General features: G+C 42.1%; 1 protein-coding gene across 23 annotated transcripts in view; it reads right to left on the bottom strand.

Moving 5' to 3' along the window:
- The window catches only part of Sorbs1 (sorbin and SH3 domain containing 1), a 231,918-nt gene extending 226,371 nt beyond the window's left edge, over positions 1–5,547 (bottom strand). For all 23 annotated transcript variants that reach the window (XM_071611075.1, XM_071611055.1, XM_071611059.1 and 20 more), the window contains exon 1: positions 5,456–5,547. The gene's annotated coding sequence lies outside the window, so the exon portion shown is untranslated. The remainder of the gene's footprint in view (positions 1–5,455) is intronic.
- Positions 5,548–26,967: the final 21,420 nt, after the last annotated feature.

Genomic DNA, 26,967 nt, shown 5'->3' with positions numbered 1-26,967 from the left:
CAATGAAATTTACAGGAGAAAATCATGGAAAATATCTTAGTTTTGTATTATTAAAAAAAAAAAAAACTGGGACCTCAGCAGAACATTTGCCAGCATCACCACCAGCTCACCTGATTCCCCACATGTTCAAGTTCCATGGGCCCCAGGGGAGCTAAAGCCTTGACACTAAGCAGGCTCCACCATTCTACAATCCCATCTCAACAGGAGAGTTCTCAAGGGGACTCTCCAAGTTAGGCTCAATCAAGGCTGGCCTCTCTGTCCCCCTCAATCCACACCCTCCCTTGTCTAAGCCAAGCTGCTCCTTTCCTCACTGCAAGGGCACAGAAATGCTCTGCTCTTCCAAGGCTGGCAGTGCCTTCCCTTTCAAGCTCCATTCCTTTCTCCTCCTCCCAGCTTGGCTCCTGGGTCTTTTCCTTGCCAATGAACTTGTCCACAACCTCCTACCTTCTCTTGTCTGTTTCTCCTCCGGCCTCCCCCTTCTTCCTGGGTTCCTACTTCCTCCTCACTTTTCCCCCTCCCCTTCGTAGACTCCTCTCTCTCAGAGGAGGAGAGGGATTAACAGATATATCTAGAATAGGGGACCAAGAACCTACACCCCTGGGTTCCTACTCCAGATCTGTATCTCGCCAGCTGAGTGACTTTAGACCAATAGCCAAGCCTTCCAATTTCTCAAAGTCCTTAGAGGGGGGCTAAATGGGTCAATCACAGAGGTCTCTTCCAACTCCCATATCCTTAATGTCTGAATGTTTGTTCACCTGTGCAATCAGAAATAAAATAGTGAATTCAACATACATGGGCATGTTTTGTGTGCTGACTTCACTTCCTTTGGATACATACCCAGAAATGGTACAGCTGATCGTATGGGAGAGAATGAATTAAACACATTCCCTTTCCTAACACTCCCATTTACAATAGCCTCCAAAAGTAAATAAATAAATACCTAACAACAAACCCAACTAAGTAGACGAAAAACCTCTACAATAAAAATAACAACACAGGGGCTGGAGTTGTGGCTCAGTGGCAGAGCACTTGCCTAGCATGTGTGCAGCACTGGGTTTGATCCTTGGCACTACGTATAAATAAATGAATAAAAAAGGTTCATCGATATCTAAAAATAAAAATAAGAAAAAAAAGAAAAGAACAACACAAAAAGAAAGAAATTGAAGACAGGGCCAGAAGGAGGAAAGATTTCCCAAATTCAGGGATGGGGAAAGTTAATATAGTTGAGATGGCTATTCTACCTAAAGTGATCTACAGATTAAATGCAACCCCCACTAAAATACCAATGACTTTCCTCACAGAACTAGAAGAAACAATCCTAAAATTCATATGGAAATACAAAAGACCCTGAACAGCCAAAGCTATCCTGAGCACAAAGAGAAGTGCTGGAGGCACAATACTTGATTTCAAAGCGTACTACAGAGCCATAGTAACAAGAACCTGGTATTGGCATAAAAACACACTTGTAGACCAATGGAAGAGAACAGAGGACCCAGAAATAAATCCACGTATCTACAGTTGGTTCTCAACAAAGATCACAATAACATACATTGAAGGAAAGCCTCTTAAACAAAGGGTGCTGAGAAAACTGAATATCCATATGCAAAAGATTGAAACTAAACCTCTATCTCCCTTGTATAAAAGTCAACTCAAAATGGATCAAAGACCTTAATGTAAGACCTGAAACTTTGAAACTACTAGAAGAAAACATAGGGGAAACATACCAAGATATTGTCAGAAGCAATGATTTCCCGAATAGGACCCTAATAGCTTAGGTAATAAAAGCAAGAATTGACAAACAGGATTACATTAAATTAAAAAGCTTCTGCACTGTAAAGGAAATAATCAACAGTGAAAAGACAACCCACAGGATGGGAGAAAATCTTTGCTACTTACTCATCTGACAGAGGAATAATATCCAGAATATATGACAAACTCAAAGAACAAAAGAACAAATAATCCAATAAAAAAAAAGTTTGAATAGACATTTCCCAAAAGAAGTACAAATGGCCAATAAATACATGGAAAAATGCTCAAATCAGGAAAATGCAAATCAAAAATTACTTCAGGATTCTACCTTACCTCAATTAGAATGGCTATTACCAAAAAAAAAAAAAATTAAAAAACAGCAAATGCTGGTGATGATATGGAAGAAAAACAACCCTTGCACACTATTGGTGAGAATGTAAATTAGTACAGACATGATGGAAAATAGCATAGGGATTCCTCAAAAAATTAAAAATATAACTACCATTCAATCAGCTGTACCATTTCTGGGTATATATCCAAAGGAAATGAAGTCAGCACACAAAACATGCCCATATTTATTGCAGCATTGCTCCCCATAACTAAGATATGGAATCAGCTTAGGTGCTCACTGACAGATGAATGAATAAAGAAAATATGGTATGCATAACAATGGAGTGTTACTTAGCCATAAAGATGAAGGAAGTCATGTCATCCATTTGAAAACAAATGGATAAAGAACATTATGTTAAGCAAAATAAGTAAGACACAGAATTAAAAGTATCCCATGTTAAAAAAAAAAAAAATCCAAAAGCAAAGAGAGACTATTAGGAAAAGGGAAGGGGATAGGGGGAAGGGGAGAGAGGGGAGGGTAGAAGAGAGGGTGGACATGATCAAGAGACAATATTGTGTGCATGGAAATGTCACAGTGAAATCTACTAATTTGTACAATTAATATATGTTAACAAATTTTTAAAAAGGAAAGAAACTCCCTTTCCTTCACAATCTGTTATCCTACCTTCACCTTCCCCAGACAATCTCCCATGCTGAGGTCTATGACTCTGGGCCGTTCTGGCTCTGAATTATTTACATACAGTAAACCTCACAACTCACACTAAGCAAGGAAAAGGTGAATCTGAATCCAACAGTGGCCTGTGTCCTAGAATGCTTCTTCCAAGCCATTGCTCAATACTGTGAATTTAGCATCGGGTTAGCAAAAAAGAAGGAATCTAAAAATGCCATCACAAACTGTACTTGTGAATCTAAGGAGAGTAATGCTATCAGGAACCCTGGAAAATTGTTTGTTCTAAAGTCCTCTACTTAATCAACAAGGACACTGATCTAGGAAGCAGAAACTACTAGCCCAAAGTCCAAAGAAGATGGATGGCCAAGACCAAAGCCAACTGTCCTACCTCTGGTCCAGAGCTCCACCAGCTTTTTGAGACCATTCATTCCTTTTTCCCACAGGCAGGTTAAATCCTAAATTACTAATGAGTGCCCTCTACAGCAAATCTACTTCCACATCCAGGGAAGGGTCCAGAGCTAAGTTGGGATGACCAAATGATTACCAACCCTACACAATAGAAGCTTTCTTTCCTGTGCCTGCCTTTTCATTCTCTGCAAAGAAAACCCAGACTCTGCTATCTGTATTGAACTCTATTTTGGAGAGGAGAAAGAGGAGAGAGCTGAACAGTTCTTTGTTCTGCAAGAAACATTTGTTCATCCTTTCCCAAACTCCAACCCACCCCCAATATTAGCAAGCTCTTTTAAAAGTTTACATACACTCTCCAACTGCCACAAATGAAAGCAGGTAAGAGGAGGATGGGCGTTGTATGGAAGATGACAATGCCCTCCCACATCTTCACCCCACTAGGGAGAGAGCACTTCATTTCAGTCATTCTAATTCCCTGGTGGGAAATCACCAGAACCAGTTATCACAGGGTCCTTCAGCTGAGTAAAGTGCTCTCCGGAAAACTAACCTTTTCCTAAGCATCTACTCCAACAGTGCCCAGGGCAGAGAAGACAACAGACCAGCTATTCCTTCCTTTCCCCTCAGGCCAAGAAGGAGACCTCAGGGCTCAGCTGGCAAGGAGCTATTTAAGGCAGCATCAAGAGGGTGGGGCAGATAAATGCTGTTAGCATCCTCCTACTTCACCCCTCCCCCTCACAGCACACACACTCACAGTCATCTACCTTATGAGTCTCTATAGTCTGAAGCTATGTAGTCTCCAAACATATACCTTATGTTTTCTATTATTAATGATGCCATCCCCCTCTGCTGTCCACCCCACTTTTAATCTACCACCCCCTTCAATCACCACCAAGCTTCCTTTCCAGCCACAGAATTGAATCTAAATAGAGCCCAAAACACAAGGAGAGTGGAGACAGACAAGACATTCCTAGTCTTCACCTAAAAAAAAGGGGGGGGGGGGGAAGGCACTCAGGGATGGGGTAGGGAGATGGAGTCAGAGGCCAGATATGCTAGAAAGGTTCCATGAGTCTCTAAATGAACCTCCCTCCTACTGACAGTGAAATCAATTCGAGCAATTTCAGCGGGTCGGCCCTATGACAACAGGAGCATCCCAGCACTCAGTGTTTAACACAAAAATCCAAAGCCTTAGCCAGAACATGCTGGGAAAACCGAGGGACTGGATAAAATGAGCCACGCTCAGTGGGATCCCTTCTGCTTTTATGTAGCCATGTAATAGCGTAATAAATTCTGTCTGCTCGAAGAAAGCGTGCACTGGTGAATTTCAAAGCCATCTTACGACAGCGGAGGCGCGGGGATGCAGAATTCGACAGTACATTCCCCCATGAAAGGAACATAATGACTTTATGCCTCTTTTCCATTCTGTCTTGAATGTCACTACCGCTCATCAAGGAAGCCAGGTCTGAAAGAAGCAAGGTGGGAATGCCCCGGGAATTCAGAGAAAGGGATTTCTTCCCGTCCTTCTCAGTGATGAGATGCCTAGCAAGATGCTGTCAGCCACTCCGGGAGATGAAGGAGCATGGGAGGGATGGGCAGGCACGGAGTCCCCGCACGCGCACACTCGCGCATACACGCATACACACACACACACACACACACACACACACACCGACCGCCGGTTCAGGCGGGCTCGGGCCAGACGCCTTTTCCTTGCGCCCCTCAGGCCGTCCTCTGCTCGAGGGGATGCTGATGAATGAACACACCTGAGATGCCTCCATCCTGCCGCTCGCTCCCTCCTCCTTCCTCTGGCTGCTGCAGAGGAGCCCTTCGGTAGTTTCACTTTACAACACAAACCCACCGGGGCTTTCAAGTCTCCTCCACCCACCCATGTTGCAGCCCAGCCCGAGGCGGGAGGACATTCTCTTCTGGCAGTGGCCATGATCGCACTTCCCCCTACCCACCAAAAAAAAGAAGAAAGAAACCTGGAATGCCCCAGGTCCCCTGCATGCTAGGGAACTTTCCGTAAAGGACTGGAGATCTACCGAGCAAGCATGACAGACCGTTTGGTCGCAGGGGACCACAGCAGTCCCCGTGACCAGGGGAGGATGTTCTGGAGGAGGGGGATCCCCCAAGTCCCTCCAACAGCTGGCCCTTTAAAAAGCACCTCCTTGGAGCGCGGAACAAAGGCGCCGCCCGTGGGGGCCGGGCAGGCGCACACCCCCTTCTCCGCCGCCCCGGAGCGGGCGATCGCGGCCCGGCTGGCCAGCGGCGCAGGCTTACCTTGCGGGTCGCCGGCGGGCGGGCGGCTCGCGTCCTGCCCCACTCACACTACACGCTGCAGTTGGCCCGGCTCTGTTTTTCTGGGACTCGGCGCTGACTTCACCGACATTCCGCGGCTGGCCAATGGGCTGCGGCGCCCTGCCCCTCATTAGCATGCCTCTGGAACCGTCCACTCTGGCAGCGCCCAGGGGGCGTGGCCTGGCCCGGCCGTGACAGGAAGGGGCGTGTGCGCCAATGGGAGGCGAGGTAGCGCCCGCCGCCCCGCCCGCGGCATTGTGAGCCATGCGCGGGCCCGCGGGTCCCCGCTGATAAGGCGCACGCTCGCTCGCACCGAGTAACCCTTTCAGTCCGGAGCCAACTTTGGGTCCTTCCAGTCTTTCAAAGGGATCGCCCTCAGGGAGCTGGAGGAAACTTAGTCATAAAATAACAGCTAATGTGTTTTGACTACATATAAATTATTTTACCCCTAGACTCCAGTTTGCTCATCTGTAAAATGGTACAGTAGTTCCGATTTTAAAGAATGAAGATTAATATAGTTTAAGGATGTAAAGCATTTACATTAGGTCCTCCACATCGTGCTCCATCAATGTTTGTTGCTATCATTATTACACTTTGTACCAGCCAAGGTACTTAATTTTTCCTAGATATTTTCTCATTTGATCATTATAACCTTATATGAGAAGTCCCATTACTAATCCCTATTTTCAAAGCAGAAAAACTAAAGAATGTTTAAATGTCTTGCCCCGGGTCATATAGCAAGCAATATAATCAGGATTTGAACTTGGGCTCTGAGCTTTCCTATATTCACATATAGCCCTGGGGTGACTGGTAAGGTCTCTATCCTTAGGAAGCTTCCATTTTAGTGAGGAAGAGGGACAAAAGAAAGAGATCATCTGCCATGTGAAAGCAGAGTGAATAAAATAAAACACGGTGGTGTGCAAGTGGAGGGAAGGTCACTCTGAGTATTAGATTATGTTCAGAACTAATCACTGTGCTTGGCATCCATTGACCGTCTCCATTTCCCTTCAGAATTATAGAAAAGGAAAACAGAGAGGGGAACCAGAGAAGAAAAACTGCTTGCTCAAGGTCACAGAGCCAACAAGTAGCTGGTCTGGAACTTGCTTCCTCCATGCTAAACTTTCCACATCCCTGGAAGTCCCTTTAAGTAGGGCAGTCACCCCTCAGGCTGCCTTTGACAAGACTCTTCAGCTGCAGCATGTTCCCACTAACAGATTGTGTGTGGTGGGGTGACCTGTTGACTTACTGACTGCACAAGCTGAGGGGAAACCCATCTGCAAAAGTTCTTAGATGTCAGGGAACAGTGGACAAGTCTTTGCTGAGCACTTGCTGTCCTCGGGTATGAAAGCAAAAAATGAAAAAGATTAGATGACTCCTAGCTATGTGGGAACTTACTCTATAAGCAACCAGACAAGCCAATAGAACCCTGAGCCCCTGCCTCCCCCAACCCATGCATCCTCCTGCTTTGCAAAGAACACTTCCCATTTTCTATTAACTTACAGCACGATTTAAGTGAAACAGTTTTTTCTAGGCTATAAAGTAAAAACGGCAAATATTTATTGGGCACATCTAGTCTACTACGCACTGTACTGTGCTTGTGCTAAGAGATTCACGTGTACTAACTAACACGGCAGAACAACCCCAGGAAGAAATACTATCATTATTGTGAGGTGGAAAATAAGAATAGAGAGACTAAAAGTCAGCAAATTCAGGGCAACATTGTGTAGAATAGTAAAAGGAAAAAAATAGAAAGAAACAAAAATCTTTTTCAAAAAATCCAAACGTTCAATTAGAATGTGTTTGTTAGAGAACTAACAGTATAACTACTTGACAAAATGCCATACAGCCATAAAAAAATGAAAAAGTATATTTGACACTTTTTTTTTTGAGATGGGGGTCTTACCATGTTGCCCAGGTCAAGCAGGAATTCTTGGGTTCATGTAAGCCTCCTGCCTCAGCCTTTTCAGTATCTGGAATTACAGGCATACACCACCATGCCGGCTATTGACACTTATCAGCACACAAAGATGCTCAAAATAAACTATTGAATGAAAAAGTAGTTTGAAAACTGGTTTCATTCAACCCCATTAGAACTTTTCACATGGACTTGTGAGTAGTTATTTTTGCTTATCTTTATTGTTCTGATTTTTCCCTTTCATAAACATCTATCAAATTGTTTCATGAAAATAAAATGAAATCATTTTAAAATGAAAAATCCAGATTCTATCCGGGGAGATTGAATGTACAATCAAGGCCATCTCTGTAAGTGGGAAGTTATCTCAAGGAATGTGAAGTCCAAAGTCTTCAAGTCATCCCTCTGGTGGTTCCAGGTTGTGTAACTATGACATTTCTCATAGTAAAGCAAAACATGATCATTAGAGTGTTTGAGAAAAATACTAGAAGGAAGGAAAGGAAAGGAAGAGGGGAAAACAGGAAGAAAGAAAATTCCTACTATCCTTCAAGACTCATCCAAAACATCTCTCCCAAGAAGTGTTCAAAAATGGCCTAATAACACTTTAATGCTAAACGCCATTCCGGAATCATCAGGTATAATTATAACAGTTCATTCCTAGCTCCAATCACTCACTGATTCCTCTGGGGAGCAGGCCTCTTGCTATGCACTGGAAATATGATGGTGAGAGCAAGACCAGGTTCCCTACTTTGCACAGGGAAGCATTGAGGAAGCGGAGGCCAGGGCTGTTTGTGTGAAGCAGGGTCCGCTCCCTGGTCAGGCAGCCTGTGCTGAGAAAGGGTCCTACACTTGGTTTAATGCCCTGCTCTCCTCATCTTGGAATTCATTTTTTTTAAAAGGGGGTCCTGCATTTTTATTTTCCAGAGGTCCTGTAAACTTTGTAGGCCATCGTAGTGTACAAGTGACAGCCTAGAGTAAAGTGTGGGGGCACTCCACTCTCCATCTCAATCACTTCTCTTTTACCACATGGACTCATTCGTGGTTTCCCCAGGGAAATGGGAGGGCTCCTGCTTCCTGGCCCTACAGCGCTCCATTTCCTCCTTTCTCGTGGAACTTACCATATTTGGCATGAACTTGTGTGTATTTCTGTGTAGTCTTATTCCTCATTCCCTCTCTACTCCAGGTTGTAAATTCTATAAGGTTGTGGCTTGTGTCTGCTCATCTCAAGTGTTTAGTACTGTGCTTTCACACACTAGTAAAACTGTGCTTAAGTGTAATTTAATCTTATTAGAAACTCCTCATTTTCTCTTCATGTGCATCAGATTATTCCCAGCAGTCTTTCCACTGTTAGAGAGAAATAAAAATATGAAGCAGGAGAGTCATGCACACAAACCAGTATCGTAAACATGCATTAAGCAGCATCCCTCAAGCAGGCCATATGTGTGAGGAATTTGGAGAGGAGGGAGCAGGATTTTGAGGTGGATACCTGAGTCCTCAGCCTTTCCTCCATCTTCAGGGTCATGCAGGTTGGGATGGGGGAAATAAACTAGCCCATCTAGAGATGGCAGCAGTACAGTGGTTGGGGCTGCTGACTCCAGAGGAGCAAGACAGCTGGCAGAATCCTGGCTCCAGTGGCCAGTGGGGAACTCTTGACAAGCTTCATTCAGATGCAACATGGGGGAACACAACCCTGCTAAGGTCCACTTGCAAACCATAGATGAGACCATGCAGTGTAAACTACTTACACACTTTCTGATACATGAGCCCTCAATAAGTGGATACTATTATCATTACAAGGAGGCAACATTGAGAAACATACTTACTTAAAATGCTCCAGTTTTGGTAACTTGTTTCCCCAGTTACCCAACGCTGGACCATAGGTATTTTCAGGGACACCATGCTGCACAACGCCAAGAGAGAAGAAAATTGAATGAGAGAAAGGTTTAGCTGCTATGTAACTAAAAACCCCAGGAATGATTTATACCTAATTTATTTCACAGCATTTTAAAGAAAGTGAAGCAAGTAGTGGAAAGAACAAAACTCCCTGAAAGAACTGATTCTCTTGTATCTTACTGATTACGGAAAAAAAGTTAACCTACACACACATGCCTGAGGGCAAAGAGCTGTTTTGAAATTGGAATGATAAATCCAAGATTTCCAGCTGCTTCAGGAAAGCTTGATGAGATGGGTAGAGAGTAGTCAGGAGATGTCTGTGGGACCAGGTAGAAAACAAGAGGAGCAGTGGGAATCACCATGCTGGGACAAATATAAATCGGTAACCACAAGACTCTGGTTTATCCATCTAAAAATACTTGCTCCTGCCAGTAGTGGTGGTGCACACTTGTAATCCCAGCGACTGTGGAGGCTGAGGCAGGAGGTTTGCAAGTTCAAAGCCAGCCTCAGCTACTTAGCAAGGCTCTAAGCAGCTTAGTGAGACCCCATCTCAAAATAAAAAATAAAAAAAGGACTGGAGATGTGCCTCAGAGGTAAAGTACTCCTGGGTTCAATCCCCAGTACCAAAAAAAAAAAAAAAAAAAAAAAACTTGCTCTGACATGTCTGGTATTGTTCCTTAGATGAAATCATGAGTACATAATAGACCCTCCAGGGGAAGGGAATACAGCTCAGTTGGTAGAGTGCTTGCCTCACATGCACAAGGCCCTGGGTTCAATCCCCAGCCCCACAAAAAAAAAAATAATAATAATAATAATAATAATCTACCCTCCAATAATTGTATTTCACCAACTGTGCAAGGTTTGGCTTGGAGTTTATTTTATGCTATCAGATAATCAAAATAAAAACATTTAATATGCTAACCTTAGGGGAATTTCGGGAGAAATTAGAAGTACAGAATGTATCCATGGAAAAATCTGCCCTAGGTTGGGGGTTGGGGAAAGGGACAAGGGGAGGGGGCAGTCTGGAAGAAGCTGCTGAGGTCTGCTTTTTCTGACTAACTATTATGGTTTGGATATGAAGTGACCCCCCCCCACCAAAAAAAAAAAAAAAAAGCTCATGTGATAGACTAATCAGGGATGTTCAGAAGTGAAATGATTAGATGATGAGACCTGTACCTCATCAGTGGATTAATAATTTGAGCAGATTACTGGGTGGTAACTATAGGAAGGTAGGGCATGACTGGAAGTCACTGGGGACATGTCTTTGGGGATTATATTTTGTCCCTGTTTCTATTGAGCCACATCCTCAGCCCCATTTTGTAGTTTATTTAGAGACAGGGTCTCACTAAGTGCTTAGTGCCTCGCTTTTTGCTGAGGCTGGCTGTGAACTCACGATCCTCCTGCCTCAGTCTTCTGAGCTGCTGGGATTACAGGCATGAGCTACTATGCAGGTCTCTCTCTTTTCCCTTCCTGGCTGTCATGAATTAAGGGTGGCTTTCCTCTGCCACGCCCTTCCACCATGTCTCACCTTGGGCCCAGAGTAGTGGAGTCTGACCGTGGAATGAGACCTCTAGTACCTTGAGTCTTCTAAGTTGTTCTCCCCAGGTATTTTGGTCACAGCGAGGCAAAGCTGAGTGACAGGGGTGTTGTGGGTTAGAAAGTGCTGAGTTTACTTTAGAAGACTTACTACTCTAAAGTAAGTTTGTTAATGAAGTGTTTACTTGAGAAAAACCATTTTTAGAGTTGTTGGATGCAGCTGACAGCTTTAAGAGAGGCATTCTGGATAAGGCTTGAGAGGCAAGGGGAGGAACCCAGGAGAGAGGAATAAAAAGCAAGAGAGAAGGGAGGCACAGGGAAGGGGGGAGAGCACCAGAGAACGTGAGAGAGAGCAAGAGAAGCCATTCTGAATAGACACGGAGAAACACGACTTCCGAAATGGGCAACTAGCCTTACTGAACTAACGTAACCTTAACAAGGTTAAAAAATCAACAACAATGATGTTAAAAGAATAACCGACATTCTGGAAGCACTTGGAAGCTTGTCAGAGGGGGCAGGAAGAGTTCACTGATGGAACTCATTGCAGAGGATCAAACTGATTCACATGGGTGCTCTGGGGAGGTTAATTACACTTCTTCAGCATTTATCAAGGGAAGGGCAGAAGGGGAAATGGCTGGGGCACCCATGGAGTTTCAATCCCTTTGCATTACTTAGCAGGTCTGTCCTGTCTCTGAACTTGCTTGCCCTGTCCCAACTCAGCAGTCTAAATCTTCAGTTACCTCAACCCACCCACTTGGATGGCAGTACAGTGACCCTCCCTAGTCACTAGGCCATGTCGCTTAGGGAACTCTCCACCTGCTTCCCCAACTGTCTGAACTGAGTGATTCATCCAGGCACACATAGGCTCTCTCTAAGAGGAGGCCTGAAAAATTCACCAGTTTTCAGGAGTGTGAGGAGCCCCCTTTAAGTTGGCAATTGTAACAATGCTTGCATGACCCACCTGTTTATCTGGCTCTGTCTATAAGAAGGAAATAATCTTGGCCAGGAGAGCATGTTGTATAGCCAAGGGAATAAGGGCAACTGTATTCTGTACAAGGGACAACTGGACAAAGATACCTATTTCTATCTCCTCCCCTATGCCAAAAGAACCAAGGACTTCATTTGACCTTGAAGTGGAAGTAGAGCATGACTAGAGAGCAAGCTAGAACTAGGCCCCAGAAACTGTTTCAACCCAGCTGCCATCTCTAGAGAAGGGTTATCCATGATGAACCCTTCATCAGCAGGAGAGAAATGATCCCTGATGGGTCAGTGGTGGCCCCTTTGCTTGGACTCAGTGTGATCCCTGATCCATACATTAAACAATGTTGCTCCAAACTGGTATTCAAACCCCAGGCTTTGGGTGGCTGCTGGGTGGATGAGGCCCACTCTTTGGTTCCAGAGGACACTGTATCTGGATTGGGGTTTCGAACACCCAAAATGTTCATGGAAGGTGGGAAGCAGAGCCAGACAGGTAGTCCTGGGGTTGTAGAAAGAGAATCTCAAGCCATTCATTAGCCATTCGGCTTCAGATTCTCTACTCGGAGCTGCATAACCAAAAAAATGTGTAAAGTCCCGTCTTCGTGATGCTCAGTGTTGTAGGAAAGATATAAATACATATTCAGTCACAAGATAACATGGTAGACACACCCGTCAATAATCCAAGAGTTTCATAATGTTGTTCAACCCCATTACCTCTCATTCCAGAACATTTTCATCACCACAAAAAGAAGATACTTCTTGTCTATAGAATGCCTATTCTGAGCTTCTCAAATAAATGCTATCATATACAGCTTTTGTGTCTGCCTCCTTTCATTTATCATAATTTTTTAAAATATTTTTTTTAGTTGTAGATGGACACCATACCTTTATTTAATTATTTTTATGTGATGCTGAGGATCAAATCCAGTGCCTCACACACGCCAGGCGAGTGCTCTACCACTGAGCCACAACCCCAGCCCCTAGCATGATGTTTTAATGGGGAATGTGTCAGTACATTTCTTCTTTTATGGCTGAATGATATTCCATCATATGGAGGACTACAATTTATTTATCCATTCATCCCTTGGTTATTGCCACTATTGGGTTATTATAAACAATACTGCTAGAAACCTTTACATACCAATTGTTTTTTCGATTATTTTTTTAGTTGTAGATGGACAAATACCTTTATTTTGTTTATTTATTTTTATGTGGTGCTGAGGATCAAAACTCAGCACCTCACACGCGTGAAACAAGTGCTCTACTGCTGAGCCACAACCCAGCCCTTCACGTATCACTTTTTAATGAACATATGTTTTCAGTTCTCTTGGGTACTTACCTCAGAGTAGAATTGCTGGGTCATATGGTTACTCTATGTTTAACTTTTTAAGGAACTGCCAAATTGTTTTCCAAAGCAGCTGCACCACTTGATATTGATGCCAGGGACATACGAGGGTTGCAATTTCTCCACATCCTCCCAAATACTTGTTACTGTCCATCATTTTTATTATAGCCATCTTAGTGGGGATGAAGGGGTATCTCATTATGCTTTTGATTTGTGTTTCCCTAATGACAAATGGTGTTAGGGCATCTTTTTATGTCCTTATTGGTCATTCATACATCTTCCTTGGAGAAATGTCTATTCACATATTTTGACTTTTTAAATTGGATTATTTGTCTTTTCATTGTTGTGTTGGATGAGTCTCAGTGAAGGGTATTTATCAGGGACTGGGGGTAGAGGGAATGAGTAGAGGGGTATTGATAAGAGAAACCTTCCTGGAGGAGATAATATCTGACCTAAGGCCAGGATGGCTTGGAAAAGCAGATTAGTTATTCCTTTATGCAGCAACTACTTACCTGATTTTCATTCTTTCTGGCCTTGGGATTGGTAAATATTGATCCAATCCTTGCTCTGGAGGAAAGAATTAATTACATCAGTTTATCCATAGGTAAACTGGGGTGGCTTCACCCTGAGTCTTCTTTATTAGTTTATGCCTTGGGTCTCAGCTTGTACCCTCAGTTTTCTGGTTACCCTTGGATTTAACCTGATGCTCTGCTGAGTAAATCTGTGTGGTTGTTCATCCCTAGTAGTTGCCCTGGAACTAGCTGACTGGCTAGGCCTCCAGGCTCTGCAAGATACTCTATCCAGGATCAGACATGGTGTTTCCAGATCCCTTCCCCACTTTCCTGAGCTAAACTGTTCATTCCAATCAGGTCTCCCAAGGACTGAGTTGGCTTCCAAACACAGAGGGCATCAGTGGCCCTCCCAGGCAACACCAAGACAGTAGAAAAGACCTGCATTGATAGTCTACACCAGTATATTACAATTTTTTTACAAGTAGGTTATGAAACAGCATGTATTTCATGGTTTTATTTTTAAGACAATTCTGCATGGAGAGAAATTTGGCAAGTAGAAATAAAATTTAATAGAGATGTCAAATATTTTCTTTTTACTTATCAATAATTCGTAAAATTTTCATGATTATATCTTGCTAGTATATTGAAGGGAAAATAAACTTAGTACCAAAAAAAAATGACAGAATTTTAAAAACATCACTCTTGTCTTTTGTTTTATAAATGTAAATTTATAATATGATGTTTTTGATATTTGTGGTCTTGGAAAGTTCATAGTCATGTTAGTTGCAATTACATCACCTGGTACAGAGGGTGGTTTATAAACATAGGTTATTTATTTACAAAACAGATAATCCTCCCTTCTTCCACACATTGGCCAGCCAGGCCTCTCAGTCTTAGCCACCAAATCTTGGCATTTACCAGCCTCTGGAGTGTGAAACCCTGGGTGAGGGAGTTCTCTTGTCCTAGCCTACAGAAGCTTAGACAAGAATTGCCACAGAAGCATCAAAACAATAGAATGTGATGTCGTGGGCATCCCAGGGGGAAATGATGTTAGATTGAAATGCATTTTTGCATCATTGATTTTCCCTGCTGATTGAGCCCTGTTTATCTCATTTGGCAGATCAGCCTCAAAGTGCATGAACTATTTGTGCCTCATTAGTTTCTAATAGATTGATTCTGCTAGGATTGCGAATTGGCCATCTTGAATTGCAGCCTGCAGAAGCCAGTTCTGGCTCAGCCTCAGGGGCACAGGAACAGAACCACAGCAACCCCTGCAGCCACCACCATGGGAGAGAGATGGGAGAGCTGTCGTCCTAAGGCTACAAGGACAATAGTGCCTTAAATCTTTTCTGGAACCAAGCAGGATAAAATATGGACTTGTAACGAAGCAAAGGAGGGTCATCTCTGCTCTCTTTTCTTTCTCCATCATGTATTCCTGATATCTTTCTCCTCTTTTCCCCAGTCTTTCTTTCACTTTCTCACCTTAGCCCTCTCTTCAACAGTGAGAAAAATAAAGAGAATATCTCTATTGTTTTATTTTTGGTACCAGGGATTGAACCCAGGAGCACTTAACCACTAAGTCACATCCCCAGGCCATTCCTCCTACCCTTAAAATTTTTTTTTTTTTTTAATTTTGAAACAGGGTCTCACTAAGTTGCTTAGGGCCTCCTGCAGTTGCTGAGGCTGGCTTTGAACTCACAGTCCTCCTGCCTCAGCCTCCCAAGTCACTGGGTAAAGAGAACATTTTTAAAATAAAAAAAAAATAAGCAAAGTTGAAGACTACTATATAAAACAGTGAATGCTTAATCATTTGCAATGTAATGAACATAAAGAAAGCAGAATATAAAACTGAAAATAATATAATGACATTGATTTAGAAAAAGCATAAAAAGAAAGATTTGTTCTCAGAGGAGGACATACAATCAATCAACAAGTACATGAAAAAATGCTCACCATCTCTAGCAGTCAGAGAAATGCAAATCAAAACCACCATAAGATACCATCTCACTCCAGTAAGATTGGCAGCCATTATGAAGTCAAACAACAACAAGTGCTGGCGAGGATGTGGGGAAAAGGGTACACTTGTACATTACTGGTGGGACTGCAAATTGGTGCGGCCAATTTAGAAAGCAATATGGAGATTCCTGGGAAAGCTGGGAATGGAACCACCCTTTGACCCAGCTATTGCCCTTCTCGGACTATTCCCTGAAGACCTTAAAAGAGCGTACTACAGGGATACTGCTACATCGATGTTCATAGCAGCACAATTCACAATAGCTAGACTGTGGAACCAACCTAGATGCCCTTCAATAGATGAATGGATAAAAAAAAATGTGGCATTTATACACAATGGAGTATTACTCTGCACTAAAAAATGACAAAATCATGGAATTTGCAGGGAAATGGATGGCACTAGAGCAGATTATGCTAAGTGAAGCTAGCCAATCCCTAAAACACAAATGCCAAATGTCATCTTTGATATAAGGAGAGCAACTAAGAACAGAATAGAGAGGAAGAGCATGAGAAGAAGATCACCATTAAACAGGGTCAAGAGGGGGGAGGGAAAGAGAGAGAGAAGGGAAATTGCATTGTAAAGGAAGGAGACCCTCATTGTTATACAAAATTACATATAAGAGGAAGTGAGGGGAAAGGGGGAAAAAACAAGAGAGAGAAATGAATTACAGTAGATGGGGTAGAGAGAGAAGATGGGAGGAGAGGGGAGGGGAGGGGATGGGGGATAGTAGAGGATAGGAAGGGCAGCAGAATACAACAGACACTAGTATGGCAGTATGTAAAAAAGTGGATGTGGAACCGATGTGAATCTGCAATATGTATACGGGGTAAAAATGGGACTTCATAATCTGCTTGAATCAAATGTATGAAATATGATATGTCAAGAGGTTTGTAATGTTTTGAACAACTAATAATAAAAAAATTATCAAAAATAAAGGCTTTAAAAGAATAAAAAAGAGAAAGATTTAAGGAAAAAAGCAAGCTAAAGGCAGATAGCAGTAGCTTTGGGTGATGGAGATATGGATGATATTAATTTTTTTCTTCAAACATTTCTGTTATTTTCAAAATTGGCTAAAATGATTAAAAGCATACTTATCATCAGATTTTTATTTTTCTTTCAGTACTGAGATTGAACCCAGGGCCTGGCACATGCTCAACAAGTGCTCTAACACAGAGTTACATCCCCAGTCTTTTAAATTTTCTTTTGAGACAGGATCTTGCTAAGTTACGGAGACTAACCTCAAACTTATGATCCTCCGGCCTCAGCCTCCCAAGTAGCTGGAATTACAGACAAGCACCACTGTACCAGCTCCTCAGAAAATGTTAATATAAACCTATAAAGTATTAAAATAGTACATGTACAAGTCATAAAAGGAATCCATCCCTTTCTTTAAGCAAAGTGTATTAGCTTCTGCCAGTTAAAATAACAGAAATCTAACTTGTGCTAATTCAAATTTAAAAAGGGAAATGTATTCACTTGGCCAATAAAATGCCAAGGATAAACCTGTTTCTATCATCATTGGATGCAGGTACCCAAGAACCATCTTCAGGTCTCTCTCTTCTCACCTTTGACTACTTTTCTCTAGGTGTCGGCCACTTCCTTGTCTACTGCAGCCCAGACCACCTTTATCACCTGAAGGGGAACGTAGTGGTCCCAGATCCACACCTTGCCACTTCTGAGAACCCAGAGCTTCAGTAAGATGAAAACTGGGAAAAGACTTCAACTAGGCTGGTCAGGATTATTGAGACCATGATCAGTCATTCATGGAATATGTGACTAGGGGAGTGGCTGACCTGGGTCACGAGTCAGTCACGGTGGGGAGTGGAGATGAAGGAGGGAAGGGATGAAGCACAAAATCACCCAAGCAAAAAAGTTCCTAAGACACAGCAGTTTCCCTGCAGAGTCACATGATCTAGTTAAAAAGTTGGTGAGCACAGAAAAGGTTAAAAAATAAGTCAATACAAGGGATAAACAATAAGTTCACCCCAATAAAATAAAAAATGGCACAATGCAGAAACATAATTAATTACCAAACAATAGCATAGACAGGAAATCCTGGACCAGAGAAATTCAGGGCCAGAGTGATCTGAGGAAATTTCATAGAAGAGAAGAGAATGGGAGCTGTGTCCAGAAAGATGGTAAGGTCTGGAGAACAGATAGAGATGGGAATATCAGTCCAAACCAAGGGAATGGCCTGGGCATAGTCATTGTGAGGATCAAGTGCAAGATGTATGAGAACAGAAAAAAAATGTGAGTAGTTTTAATCACAGGCTATATATGTTAATTGGGGTTAGACTGCAGTGGCCTTGAAAGCTGATATGGTTTTGAATTTTAAGGGTAGCCTAGAAGAGTCACCAAATGTGTCTAAATAGGGAGTGGCACATAAGGACAACCTGTCTGGTGACAGTAGCAGGAGGAACTGGAGCTCAGAAAGATTAGGCAAAGCACCCAGTTGAAAGGTCACTGCAATAGTTCAAGTTTGACATAATAAGAGCTAGAGATAGGAAGGTGATCAGGAAGAATAGAAAGGAAGAGCCATTTGATTATCAACTCATTCATTCAGTCAACAAATATCTGTCAATCACTGAGAACAAGCACTGTGCTAGATCTGGGCACCAGATTCACAGAGGAAGGAGTGGCAAGACTTGCCTTCTGCTGGAACACAAGTTCTGAGGCAGAAAGGGACCAAAGATGACCTCTAGATGACCAGTGATGTTTCCATTAAAAGAAATAGGGAATCCAGAGGAAGATCTAGTTTGGGTAGGTAAGATCACATAATTCTGAATTTAGTTTGATGGTACAGTAGGACAGGCAGATGGAACTGTCTAGCAGTCAGGGGCAGATGGAGGACTTGAATGGGGAAGGAAGATTGAGGCAGAAGGTGAGGATGTGGGCACCTTTGCAAGGAGAGTCTTCAAAACCATGGGAGCTTTAGGACTTGAGCAAGCCTTCCCAAGCTTTAGTCCAAGCTCATGCAGGGACAGAAATGAAGATCTCTTTGCCTGAGTGCTTGGCGTAAAGGGCAACATAAACCATGCAGCCCAGCAACTCAGGAGGCTGAGGTAGGAGGATCACAGCTTGAGGTCAGTCTGAGCAACTCAGCAAGACCCTGTCTCAAAAAAAATAATAATAAATAATAATAATAATAAATAAACCCATACAATCCTGCTGCCTCTTTCCTGTGATTTCTGACACAATGGTCCCATTAGCAACACACAAGCTGAGATGATTTTGCTGAGATGATTTTTCAGAATTTGATAGTTTAAACACTCCCATCCCACTCCCGTTTTGCCTCCGACTTGAATGGGTGCTCTTCCCTTCCTCTGAGCTAGGAAAGGGTGTACTGCAGCCAGATGGTAAAATGTGGACAGAAATAAACCCTGCTCACGTGTAGCAAGAATATTTATATCCAATCCCATAATATCACTGCAGGCATAATTATAGTCAATCTTGTAATTGCATTGTGGGTATCATGCACCAAACCCAATCCAATGTGTTGCAGAGACCAATGAGAGAGGGCAACTGGGACAGGGATCTGTAGGGCCAGTTGCTGCCCCTGCTTAATCCCCAAGGTGGAAACAGGGTGAGTTTATTTACAGATTATCCAGGGGTTCTGCCAATGGAGGCAGGCAAGGAGGTGATAATTTCACAGATTATGCAGCTGTAACTTCTGTTTCAATAGTATTGCATGCTTTTATTCATACTTTTAAAATTATAAAATCAATGCTTATTCATTGCACAAGATGTAAGAAATATGAAAAATAATTCATAAGCCCACATGTATATTTTTATATTTTTGTTATAGTATTTTACTTCGTATGTACCTATGTTTTGTATCATACTATAAACAATGTTCTATATCTTGTTTATTTCACTTAACCTTGTGAGTACTTCTTTGTATTGTTAAGATGTATTCCCAAACATTATTTTAGAACTTTTTATTGTGGAATACTCATATAATGGAATGCTATATAGCAGTTTAAATGAGCTTCATGAATCAACATGAATAGTTGTTAATGTAAGATTAATAAAAAGATAATTTGCAGAGTTGGATGTATAATTCAATTTGTTTGGGAACTTAAAATACATAAGAATATTATATATGTGTGTGAATTTTTATATATAATGGATAGAAGGAATTTTCCCTGGGGAAGGAGGAAAAAGGTTGAAATTAAGGTGGAGTATACATGGGCTTTAATTGTTCTGTAATTTGTTATTTGTTTTAAAAAATGATCTAATACAAATCACAAATGGTAACTCACACTTGTAATCCCAGCAATTTGGGAGGCTGAGGCAGAAGGATCATAGTCTGAGGCTAATCTCAGCAGTTTAATGAGACCCTGTCTTAAAATTGAAAAAGGGTTGGGGGTAGGGTTCAGTGGTAGAAGGCTTCTGGGTTCAATTCCCAGTGCCACAAAAATGAAATAAAAATGATCTAAAACAAATATAGCAAAGTCTGAAGACTTATTAAATCTGATAAAAAAGAATGGGTTTATTATATTCTGTTTTTCTGCATAGTTAAAACATTATAGAATACATTAGTATTTTTCCAGTTTTCAGAAAAGTAGAGCAGAGTACAGAGAGCTTCTTCTCAACCCCCTCCCATGCTGTTTCCTCTCTCATTAACATCTTTCATTCCTGTGGTAAATTTGTTACATTGATGAGCCAGTATTGATACACAAACTAAAGTCCATAGTTTTCATTAGTCGCTCTCTCTGTTTCATACACTCTATGGGTTTTGACAAGTGTAAAATGACATGCATCCACCATAACTGTGTCTTACACAATAGTTTCACTGCCCTAAAAATCCTCGTGCTCCGCCTATTCATCCCTTCCTCCACCCAAACACACATGGCAACTGCTTATCTTTGTCCTCTATACTCTTGCCTTTTCTAGAATGTCATGATAGTTGGAATTATACAGTGTGTAACCATTTCAGATATGCTTCTGAATACCATTTTTAAATAAGAAAGTTAAAGCCAACTATAATGAAAAAGCAAAAAATCAGTTATTTATTTTGAAATAATCACTATTAACCATGCAAATAAATTATCTCTTTTTTGCACATAAATGGGATCATAGTATGAAAAACATTATGCTATCTTGTTTTCTCCTTCACAACATAGTATGAAACCCACATGATCCCAGAATCTGGTTTTTTTTTTCAATATTTTTTAGTTGTTGAAGGACCTTTATTTTATTTGCTCATATATATGTGGTGCTAGGAATCGAACCCACGAATGAGGCAAGTGCTCTACCACTGAGCTACAATTCAAAGCCCAGATTCTTTTTTTAAGGTAAGCAAGGATGTTTCATGGCATGAAATAATGAATTAGTGAATTAACAAACACCTTACGGTTGGACATTAAGGTTGTTTCACCTGAGGCAGGAATTATTTCTAGATTTGAAGATCTCCTTTTGAACTAGAAAAGGACTTTGATGTTTCTAGAAAATTGAGAATATAGGCTGTAAGGAATAGCCTTCCCCATCTGTGTCGCCTGGACAACATGATTGGCATTACCTGAGTTCCCTGCAGTAGAGGACATCATTTACTGTACACCATTCCCTTGCCTTGCTCATTACCAAGTAGAAGCTGGTACTTGATGAACATGGATTGAATGGATCTGAAGTACCTTGAACATAAGTTACTTTGGAATTATTGCTAAAAAAAATTCCAGATGGAGGCTGAGGATATAGTTCAGTTGGTAGAGTGGTTGCCTCACATGCACAAGGCCCTGGGTTTGATCCCCAGCACCACGGGGGGCGGGGGGGGGAATTCCAATATCATGCTAAGCAAAGTAAGCCAGTCCCAAAAAACCAAAGGCCAAATGTTCTGATAAGTGGATGTTGATCCATAATTGCGGGGGGGGGGGGGGGGTGGGGATGTGGAAAAATGGACAAACTTTTATTGGGCAAAGGGGAAGGAGGGGAGGGAGGGGACATGGGGAAAGATGGTGGAATGAGATGGATATCATTACCCTAGGTATATGTATGACTGCACATATGGTGCAATGCTACATTGTGTACAACCAGAAAAATCAAAAGTTGTGCTGCAATTGTGTACAATGAATCAAAATGCATCCTGCTGCCACCTATACCTAAATAAAATAAGTAAATTAATTAATTTTAAAAAATTCTAGAACCTCTGGTGCAGACTCCTTAAGAGCTGCTACAACTCCCTATGAACCAAGAAAGAGATAAGGGTGGTGAGAGATGGCCTTGCTTTGTAGCATCAAGTCATTGGTACCATAAAAAACTGGGATGCCTGTTCACATGAGAACTGAGGGTCGTGGATGCGTCTGCCCAGAGAATCTGGAAGGTGGGAAAATGAGAACTGAGCACTGCTGCTCTGGGGCTTGACAGCCTTGAGGGACTGAACTTTTTTCCAGTCAGTTGGAATGTGGGAAATGCTATGGCACTTCTGGTTGGAATCCAATTCAGCCATTCTCTATCTGACTTTGAGTGAATGGTTAAGCCATGATGGTTTCACCACCTAAAGGGGAATACAAGGGCATCACCTCAAAGAATTGTTGCAAAGTTAGATGAAATCATATATATGCAAAGTGCTAAACAAAATAGCTGGCACATAGAGTTTTGTAAATGTTAGCAACAAAAATGATAATAAAGCTTAGAATCTTTTTGTAGGTGTGTGAGTGTGGAATAGGAGATTGAATCCCGGGCTTTGCACATTCTAGGCAAGTGCTTGAACACTCAGACATATTCCCAGCTGTTTTTAAAAATTAGTTTAATTTTGAGATAAGGTATTGCTAAATTTCCCAGGTTGGCCTCAAACTTGAGATCCTTCTGCCTTAACCTCCCAAGTTGCTGAGATTATAGTCATGTTTCGCCATACCTGGCAGCATCTGTACCTTAAAAAAAAAAAAAAAAAAAAAAAAGCAAGGTAGGGATGAGTATGTAACTCAGTGGCAAAGCACTTTCCTAGCATTTGCAAAGCCCTGGGTCCAATTCCTAGCACCATGAGAACAAACAATTAAACAAAAACAAAAACAAGGTAATCAATCTCCAAGAGCATAAGATAGCCAAGCCAAGAAGTTCAGGATGAGTCTTACACAAATACTTTTCACCTAGAGAAAGGCTTAGCATATTTCACAAAAAATGCTGGGTATAACCTGGATTCAGAAGAGTGGGGAAGCTGTAGGAGCAGGAAATGGAAACGCCTCATTAGGTAACTTAAAAGGAATTTGGGCAATTTTATTGATTTTTTGCAAGCTATCTGCCAATCTAGATGTATGTTTCCTGTGTTTGTGTTTGTTCTCATGTGTAACCATCTCTAGCTCTTGTGTTGGGTTGCAAAATCAGGCCACTACAAAAGGATTTTCAAATAGATACATGGCCTTTGAAGTCACTGAGTTCTACTTCTCACCCAATGAGGAGATTTTTATCCATTATAATCTCTGCTTGTTCTAATCTAATCCAGGAACCATCTTAGATTCCTCTCTTTCTTTCAGTCATCCCCAAGCAAACCTTGATTCTATCTTCAGAACACACCTTAGGTTGCTCTTACTGCCATCACCACTGGTATTCTCCTAGACAAGCCTCCTTCATCCTTCACCTAGTCTACTAGCCCCTAACACACCTACGGCTCTTCTTCCCCAGGAACCAGGGTGCTGCCACATATACCTAAAAATGTAAATCAGATCATGACTCTCCCTGTCTTGGGCTAAGTTACCAGAAGCAGACCCTGACCAGAGGATTCCTAAGAGAGTGTTTTCCTTAAGAAAAGAAAGAAAGCCCCAGGAGACATGGGGAAAGGAAAGTGGGGAGGCTGGTCAGGGAAGGAGAAGATACCATGCAAGGAAGAAGCCTGGAAGCCTGAATTTCAGGCATAATCTCAGCCTGGGCCAGTTTTCTCTAGGAAGCTGGAGGTTGCAAATTGTATCCAGAACCTTCTTCCTTCAAAAGACAAGGGGTTGGGCTTGTATAATCTCACTGGACAAGCTGAATTCTTAGCTAAGGAGGCTTTGGGAGGAGATTTCTATGTAGACAGGTAAAGAGCTTCAGTGGCTAAAGGGCTACCCTTGAAACAAGATCACTACCAGCACTCAGAAACAGGACTGTCACATCAAAACCACCAAGAGACCCAAGAGAACCTCAGTGGAACACCAACCAACATGGTCCACTCCAGTTCCTTCCCTCATTTCCTGCTTTAGTTCCTAGTTCATTTCCTTGATGACAAATGTCATGGATTATAAATCACTTACAAAATCATTTATCTCTATGCATGTTTGTCTGTTTTCCCCCCAAAAAATGAAATTCTCCAGGGGGGTGGTGAGATGTTTATCTCAATGCTTTGTGTACTCTAGTCCCTAGAATAGAGATAACACATTGTGGATCCTCTACAAACATCTGTAAGGATGAAAAGATGAATGATGGAGCTGTGGATTGAATACTGTCAGTGATGGGGAGCTTCTCAAGCATGTAGCAGCTCATCCCATTTTTGGAAAGCCTTAGCTAAAAGTTTGTCCTAAACCAGAATTGTAATCCCCTGCCAAGACATTGGCTTCAGCTGCTCTCCCTGCTGGAATGAGTGGGAAGATGTTTTCTTCTTCCATGTCAGTCCCTTGGATATCCAGTATCACACCATTTTTCAGCAGGTCAATCAACCCCAGTTCCTCCAGCCTATCATAAAGGGAACTGGTAGTGTGTCAAATAGCTTTGGAATAGTCTCAGACAAGTGAATAAAATCTATGAGGAAAATGTCCTGACATGGATTTTAGGCTCATTGGAAGCTGTAAATTTGGTAGTCTGACAAAATTCTTTTCACCAACACATGAGAGGCACAGCAATCCCTCTGACACCACCCTGAATACGCCCAACCTTGAAAGGTAAACTAGGTTGAATCTGATAAGAATCTGGAGGAATGAAACTGAAGACTACCAGTCAGAGCTCCAGAGCCAACAGACCTAGATTTGAATCCCAGCTCCACTTATTATTGGGTGACTAATCTGGGGCAAAATGCTGATTTCTCTAAACCCCGGCTTCTTGATCTGTACAATGGGGGAAATAAGAATGTCCACATTACAGAGTTACTGCAAAGGTTAAATTAGACAAAGAAATGATGTAAACCACTTTGCAGAGTTCCTAACACATCTTTAAGCACCCAGAGCTTCCCCAAACTTTATCCCTGATTGTCTTCCTTGTTCCCCTGGAAGCTACTTTTCTCAGTCAAATTGTAGCGTTAATCTAGCTGCAGCTCAGATACCTCCATGCTTCTTCAGTAATGATGAGGCTTTCTGGAGATTTCCTGCCTTTTATTTATTCCATTTTCTCATCCTCATTCTCTACCTTCAGAATTCTGCCTCTCTAGTCCACTCTGTGCTGCTCCCCTGTATAGTCACCACACCTCCATTCTCCCTTTCTCTTTTACTTGTCCTCACTCACTTCTTTCTTGCTTAATGTATGGCCATCTTTATTTGGAAACTCTAGTCAGTGAGAGTTTTTTAAAACATATTTCTTCCCTTCTGTCTTGCCTCCTACCTTGGCTTCAGATAGGTGAGAGGAAATGGTCAACGTGGTAACAGTAAAATCGGTAAATGCTAGTTCTCTTACGGCATAGGCATCGTAACCTACAGCCATTTTCCATTCTCCTTGCACAAACTAAGAAGTAAAAAAGAAGGTAAGAAGGGGAGCCATCATCAGTGAGGACAGAGGAGATTCACGAGAATGGGGATCATTTCCTCTGGCCTCCTATCTATTCTTCCTATTGTGTTTTAGTAAAGATCTTCACTGCAATGGAAGCTGTCTGTCCTGTTCCTGACTTTAATGGAAATGCCATTAATATTTTACCATTAATTATTTTTTTTTAGGTTTTGAGACAACAGCTCTCCAATTGGAGGGAGCTCTCTTCTACATCTAGCTGGCGGTGTGTGTGTGTGTGTGTGTGTGTGCGTGTGTGTGTGTGTGTTGTGTTTATTAGACTTGAGTTTCTAGGCAGGAGGCAGAGCACTGAAGATCAAGAAAACAGGATAATAAGTAGGCTGGCTTGGGCAGTATCCTGGGAGTATCAGAAGACAGGATTGAGGCCACGTGGGCAGGCTGGGGGATGATGGAGCATCCTGACCAGAGAGACTTGTCATGGTGCTGATAGTTACTCTTCACACTTAGCTCTTAAACTGAGATATTGCAGTTCAGCTTTAGTGGACCCAAAAGTGTAGTCATGACAAAACTGAGCTCAGTTACAGTTCTTGTTTTTTCCTTTAGTTAATTTGCATAAGCAACTCTGAATTTTCAAGAAATTATTGGTAAAAATCGGAGCAGATAACTGAAACTTCATCCCCCTTTCATGTGAAAGCTTCTTTGGAGGTGAAGCCGATGCTGGTTTTCCATTCCAATCAGCTGTTGTGAAAGCCACTTCTTGTTCTTGCTGTGGGCAAATCAGGCCTCTTTTTTTCCTTGATGGAAATTCAGAAAGGAAACCAAATAATTCCCAACAGAGACAAGAGTGGACCACAGAACCATCCAAAAGGGCTTTTAAAGATTTAAATCTTGCATGTGAGACTGTTGGCAACTGTGGTTGGTTGTTTACACTGTCAGCTTGATAGGAGGCTGGGGGGGATGTGGTTCTACCATTTTGACAGAAAAATATCTTTGAGGCAGAAGGAGTTGTAAGAGAAACATTGATGAGGTGGACTTAACACCAGCAAAACTTCAGTGATTATGTTTGTGACAAGCATCTGAAACAAAGTACTGAATACTTATATATAGGCATTTTCCAATTAAAAAAAAAAACCTATACCTGCTACAGGCTTGATGAAGAGAAGGAACATCCTGACATCAAAGCTACTGTGTTAGTTTTTTTGTTACTCAAATGCCAAGATAATCAACCTATAAAGAGAAAAGGTTTATGTTGGCTCACAGTTTGGGAGGTTTCAGTCCATGATGGGTTAAACCCACTGTTTTCAGGCCTCTGGTGGGGAGGAGAGGGGAGGGCAGTGCATCCTGCAGCAGGTGCAGTAGGACCTCATGGCTGGGATGCAAAGGAAAAAGGCACTCTCCCAGGCCTAATCACCACCCCCCCCATAGGCTCCACTTCTTAGAGTTCCTACCACCTCCCAGTGGTACCAAGCAGAGGACCAAAACTTTAACACACGGGTGGCCTTAGGGGGACATTCCAAATCAAACCATAGCAGTGTGGCATCTACTGATTGCTGTTCTATAATATGGGTATGTTTTGATTAGTGTTGATCAAGATTGATGGCAAGTCAGCTCACCTGGCCCCTGATAATCAGCAGCTGGCTGTGCTTGACTTCTCTGTTCCACTCTTAACTGGAGAGGGGTAAGGAA

This window comes from Marmota flaviventris, chromosome 4 (assembly GCF_047511675.1).
Source record: "Marmota flaviventris isolate mMarFla1 chromosome 4, mMarFla1.hap1, whole genome shotgun sequence".
NCBI lineage: Eukaryota > Metazoa > Chordata > Mammalia > Rodentia > Sciuridae > Marmota > Marmota flaviventris.
Note: the sequence above shows the minus strand (reverse complement) of the source record. Positions and strands in the feature narration are given on the sequence as shown.